The sequence below is a fragment of the Cryptomeria japonica genome, chromosome 5 (assembly GCF_030272615.1).
Source record: "Cryptomeria japonica chromosome 5, Sugi_1.0, whole genome shotgun sequence".
NCBI classification, from domain to species: domain Eukaryota; kingdom Viridiplantae; phylum Streptophyta; class Pinopsida; order Cupressales; family Cupressaceae; genus Cryptomeria; species Cryptomeria japonica.
The window spans coordinates 538,324,914-538,331,632 of record NC_081409.1 but is presented as its reverse complement, the minus strand read 5'-3'; positions in this window follow the sequence as shown (position 1 = coordinate 538,331,632).

The following is a 6,719-nucleotide window of genomic DNA, read 5'->3' as shown; positions in this document are numbered from 1 at the left end:
AGGTAGAAGGTCTTAAGCATAATCTGTTGAGTTTTGCTCAGCTAAATGATAAAGGACTCATTCTGGAATTCAAAGGTGGAGTCTGCAATATAATTGGAAAGAGTGGTGAACTTATTCCTACTGATAAGTAGACTAGAGGTAACTTGTTTCAGCTGAATGCCAAGATTAGTCGATGTCTGATGGTGAAGTTTGATGACAATTGGATATGGCATAGGAGACTTTGTCATATGAACTTTGATAATATTGTAAAGGCTAGTAAGATTAAGGCAGTAAGAGGATTGCCTTTGCTGAACATACTGGAGAATTCTTTATGCAGAGAATGTCCACTTGGGAAGATGCCTTCCTCAACTTTCAAAGGTAAGTCTTTTTCAGCAAAGAACTTACTTGATCTTGTGCATATCGATTTGTGTGGTCCTATGAAAACTAGAAGTATTTAGGGAGATCAGTATTTCATGATTCTTATCGATGACTGTTCAAGAATGATGTGGGTCACATTCTTGAAAGACAAGTCTAAGGCATTTGGAAATTTCAAAGCCTTTAGAGCATTAGTAGAGAAGAAAAGTGGTCAAAAGATAAAATGCCTAAGAACTGGTCAAGGAGGTGAATTCACTTCTGATGAATTCAACAAGTACTATGAAGAGAATGGTATCAAGAGGCAATTGTCTGCCCCAAGGACACCACAACAGCATGGCATAGCAGAAAGGAATAACAGGACTGTAGTTGAAGCAGCCAAAACTATGCTGATCCAAGGAAAGGTTGCTCACACTTTTTGGAGAGAAGCAGTGAGAACTGCAATTTATACTATGAACCAGGTACTCATCAAGAAAGGTAAAGATAAAACCCCTTATGAGTATTGGACCGGGAAGACTCCCACTGTGAGTTATTTTAAAGTATTTGGCAGTAAGTGTTACATCAAGAGAGGTGAGCATCTGAGCAAGTTTGATGCTAAATGTGATGAAGGAATATTTTTGGGATATTCCACTAAGAGCAAAGCTCTCAAGTGCTACAATAATAGAACATAGAAAATTGTTGAGAGTATCAATGTCAGGGTTGATGAATCCCCTGAGGAACCTGAGAAAACTTGCAGTGAGAAAGTGGAAGATGAACCGGGTGTAGCCTTCTGGGAACCGGTTAAGAAAGAAACAAGCAAAGACCTCAGCGATCCTGTACTGGTAGAAGCTACAGTAGGTGAAGAAGAATATGGAGATGAAGAAGAAGAGGAAAAGCAAGCAGAACCAGCAAGAGTCATTCCCAGATATGTGAAACTACATCATGATCTGAAGTAGATCATAGGAGATAAAGATGCAAGGATACTCACAAGAAGAAAGGTGAAAGAGAACTCTTGCATGATTTCTGAATTTGAGCCTAAGACCACTAGAGAGGCACTTACAAATGAAGACTGGATTAAGGAAATGGAAGAGGAGCTAGACCAGATAGAAAAGAATGCAACATGGTCCTTGGTACCCAGACCAGAACACAAGAATGTCATAGGTACGAAATGGGTCCTTAGGAATAAGCTGAATGAAGAAGGCACAGTTGTAAGGAACAAGGTAAGACTTGTATGCAAGGGATATGCTCAGGAAGAGGGAGAAGACTATAGAAAAACATTTTCTCATGTGGCTAGACTAGAAGGTGTTTGAATGCTACTTGCATTCGCAGCATTCAAGGGATTTAAGGTATACCAGATGGATGTGAAGTCTGCGTTCTTCAATGGAATCCTAGAAGAGGAAGTGTATATTGAGCAACCAGATGGGTTTTCCTTATCAGAAGATAGTAACATGGTGTGTAGATTACACAAGGCCCTGTATGGATTGAAACAAGCACCAAGGGCATGGTATGAATGGTTACACTCTCATCTTGTGAAAATTGGATTTCAGAGAACAAGTGAGGACAGTAACATATACCTGAAATCTGAAGGTGATCAGATTCTGATCTGTGCAGTATTTGTAGATGACATAATCTTTGGAGGAGACGATGAAATGAGCCATGCATTTGCAGATGAAATGAAGAAAGAGTTTGAGATGTCTCTGATTGGAGAGATAAAGTTATTCATTGGTTTACAGATTTAGCAAATGAAAGAGGGTATCTTTATTACCCAATCCAAGTATGTCAAAGAGGTATTGAAGACCTTTGGCATGGAGGAGAGAAAACCGGTTGGTACACCGATGGTGATCGACTATAAATTGACTAAGGAAGATGATTCAGCATTGGTGAATGAGGAGTACCGGTCAATGATCGGTAAGCTGCACTATGTGGTGTACAGCAGACCAGATATTGCTCATGCAGTGGGCATAGTAGCTCGTTTTTAGAAGAGTCTAAGAGAATCCCACTTGGTAGCGGTCAAGAGGATTCTTAGATACCTGAAAGGGACTGTTGACTATGGATTGTGGTATCCATACAATGGTGATTTTAATCTCAAAGTGTTTACCAATGCAGATTGGGCAGGTAATGTGGACGACTAGAAGAGCACAACCAGTGGAGCATTCTTCCTTGGTGGAAGACTAGTCTCCTGGACAAGCAAGAAGCAGAGCTGTATTTCTCAGTCTACCACTGAAGTAGAATATGTGGCAGCATTTATGAACTACACTCAGGCAATCTAGATGAAGCATGTATTGAATGGCTTCAAAGTACCTATATCTGAACCGGTGAGTATTTTCTGTGATAATACTAGTGCAATCAATATTTCCAAGAATCCGGTATTGCATGCTAGAACTAAGCACATTGAGCTCAAGTATCATTTCTTGAGAGAAAATGTTCAAAACAGAGAGTTCGTATTACAACATGTTTCCAGTAAGGAGCAGCTAGCAGACATATTCACTAATCCCTTACCGAAGACTACATTTACCTATTTGAGAGGTGAATTAGGGGTTTTTCCCCTTCATGAAGTAATCTAAAGATGTGTGCTCCACATCAGTCAAGTATTATAGTGACAAATCTTTCAAGATTGATGTGTTGAAGGATGTTACTCCATAGGGGGAGCAGCATAGTGGAGTGTGGAAGCTTGTGCCTCCACTTTGGCATTGTTGTCAAAGGGGGAGAAGATGTATGATAGGGGAGAAGATATCTAATGAAGATATTTTAGATGCACTGGTCTATGATGTTTTTAGTTGCAATGATACACTGAGTATTGCCATCAATGCCAAAGGGGGAGATTGTTGGCATATGATGAAGCGGTGACAAAGTATGTTGTCATTGATGTCAATATGTGCTCAAGCAGGTACACCGGTATGAAGATTGGAAGCGGTACAAGTCAACCGGTATGAAGAGATGTAGTGAACCAGTGTCAGGGTTTCACTGAGTGTGACTACTGGTTGGTAGTCTCAACTCTAGGGTTTCCGGTTTGGCAATCCAGCTTGTGCGATGCAACCGATGATATTATGTGATGAGTTAGCTAAGAAATAAGGATGAGATCGAGATGCCATGTCAGTTTTGTGCACATGAAGGATTTCCTTGAGGATCTTGCATGTGAAGATCGACTGCATTAATTGTCTACCTTAGGAATGAACATTCTTCTTAGCGGTATGAGAAGAAAGCGTGATGGGTTACTAATTTCTTTGTGCGGTGAAGAATGGACGATGCAGAATGACTTGAGATCTGTTTGAGACTGTTTCATTCTATGTAAAGTGTTTGGACGGTTAGGATTGGACCGCTTGTAATTGTAAACCTAAAATACTTGGGGTTTAGGGTTCATGTTACTGACCTAATTCTTGTCTATAAGGTCGATGAGTTTTGATATTGTTGTTGTTGGCAAAAGTTGTATGTGTATCTGAGTGATGAGATACTTGCCAGACCAATGAGTGAAAACTGCAGAGTGTGATTGCAGAGTAGAGGAACTGAAAAGGATCTGCCTTAGAATATAGTGTTGTTATCAGATCAGAGTTTTACCTGTTGTCTTCTAACCATTTCAACAAAAGGAAAATCCCTCTGTCGGGTAGCTTTAATAGGCTTACTGTAAATCCTCTAACCAGGTGACTCAAGTTCATTGAGTTCTTTAAATCCTCTAGCGAGGTAACCTTTAACAGGGTTTCAACCTTTAATAGGGTATATAGCCTTCCCTTAACCGGGTGATCTTTAACAGGATCGATTCCTAGTAGAACCTTATTGTAAAGTCTTTAACCGAACTAGGCTCCTAACAGAGTGAGCTTCAAAAGAGTTCAAAACAAGCTTGTGGGTATTCATCCCTGCCGTGGTTTTTCCCATTTGGGTTTCCACGTGAAAAAATTGTGTGTCATGAGTTGTGCATTTTTCATGTGATGATTAAGTATTCTTTGTTTAGGTGATTATGCATGCAAAGCTAATGGTTATGGTATTATTGATACACCACATGCATATGTTTATGGGTGAAGTAGTTATCAAGTATTGAATGATATTTGAAGTATTCAGTTTTACTGGTTTAAGTTGTCTGAAGTCTTACTATGTTTAACCGATATTGCCATGGTTAAGTTCAGTAATAAAGATAACCAGTTAGCATTGTTTTAACTTGATAAGTTGCGGAGAAGTTTTTGTGTGTACTTATTCACCCCCCCCCGCTCTCAGTACCAGTTAGGGTATTTGTTGTTCATTAGTATTCATCAGTGTTCACCTCCATTTTGATAATTTCCATCTTTTTAGAAATTATGAACATAGTCGTACCTTGAACAGGGGAGTTCCACCAGTTTTGTATGCATTTTTTGAAGTCTGGATGGGAGTGCCACATGATCTCATACCTAAAGGGTGAGGGACCGAAGGTCAGCTTGTCAACCCAAGAGAGGAGGATCGGGGAGTGGTCAGAGAGTGCATGGGAGAGATAAGAGCGAGGAATTAGTTCCAATGTTCCACCTGGCAGAGATCAGAAACATGTCCATCTTGACCTCAATCAGATTGGAGCCTTTTCTATTGTTAGACCAAGTGAACGGGTTCCCTTGAAGGTCAAGATCAAGTAACTCATTATTTTTTATGAAGTCAACAAAGTCAAGCGTGCTCTCACTGTAGTTTGTTAGACCTCCTATCTTTTCAGAAGGATAAAGGGGGGTGTGGAAATCCCCAGCTAACATAAACAAGTCCTCCTTATTGTTAGTCAGGAAGGTAGTGATTTCCTCCCAGATCAGAACCCGGTCGTGTCTAGTATTAGGAGCATAAATGTTAAAAAAGAACCAAGAGAAGTTATTCATAGTGAACCTGGTGGAAAGAAAGTTGTGAGAAGAGCCAACCACAAGACCATCCAGCTTGCTGTTATTCCAGGGGGAGGCCCGGGAATCTGATCCAAACCGGTGCCAGTCTAAGGAGGTCCGCACTTGGACCAAATCTCGGCTTCCACTTGGAGAGAGTAAGGCAATGCTTACCATAAGACCATGAACCAGACATAATATAGATGAAGTCTTCTTCTGCAGTAAATCTAAAAAGGAAGAGTCTGCCAGGCATAGTAGAGACCGAGACACTACCTTTGATTTTCCATCTAGAGCCCGCCCATCTTCTGACCATATCTATAGTGGGTCTGAAGGCTAGGAATCTTCCTACCAGGCAAAGGTGGAGGGAGGAAGCAATATTATCGATGATACTGTCTGGGAGGCAAATCTCGGGGCCCTCCTCACCATTAGTGACTTTTGGCAGCAACGTCGGAATTTTTGACTTGGAGTTGCCAACAAGGGCACCTTTCTAGGAGTTCACTTGAGCTTCCCCAGGCAAAGGACCCACCTCTTGATTCTTGGGGCCCTTTTTGGGGGAATCCAAGTCGGGGGCCACCAGAGGAAGCTTCGCAAGGCAGGGGGCCTCGTGCAGGATCTCATTGCAAGCAACAACTGAGGGAGCCCATCCATCACCTTGGGCATGCAAAACAAGAGCTAGATCTGAACAAATCTGCAGGTCAACCGGGGGGGGTCAGGGTCTAGGGAGGACTGGCCCTCCCCAGCAGAAACAACAGGCATAGCAAGAAATTCAAAAAATTGCAGAGCGGGAAAGCAAGTTGCATTCTCCTACAAATGCAAGTTCCACAATTTTAGTTGAAATAAATGAATTTTATTTTAATTAAAATCCTATTTTCCCTAACCCGCCAAACCCACTTGCCTTCTAATCCCCTTCTAGATTCTTCTAAACCATTCGTAATTAGTTTAATCCTATCCCCTAATTATTGTCACATTCCTAAGAAAAGAGAAGTCGCTTCTCAAAGCCTCCAAAGTCTTTGAAAAGCATTAAAGGCTTTTATTCTCCAACAAGTTAACCCCTAAAGTCTTCCAAACCATTTATGGTTCTTATATAACCATTTATATAATGAATATAAACCAGTTATCTTCTAGTTCTGGTATATACTTGGCTTATTCTTGGCGCATTGATTACAATATTCAATTCATGACACATGATATTTTTGGCACCAACAATCTAGTTCGCAAACTTGGTAAACCAAGCGATTGAACATTCCTATTTAACTCGTTTCGCACATAAAACTTGTTTAATGGTATGTTTGAACATAAACTGGTTGTATGAAACACTCTTTTAATCTACTTGAGAAATACCATAGTAGTTTCACCAAAAAAGAAAATTTAAAAAGAAAAAGCATAGTAGTTTCACTACTACTGGATACATAGTTGAATGATATTGTAATTCGTTTGCTTTTACCCTTAAAAAACGGTCTTTAATGGTGTGTATACATATTGTTTTGGCAACAATGGCATCCCGACTTGGCAAAGAAAAGGTCATTATGTTTTGGCAGTTATGGTATCTCTACTTGACAGAGAAGATATAGC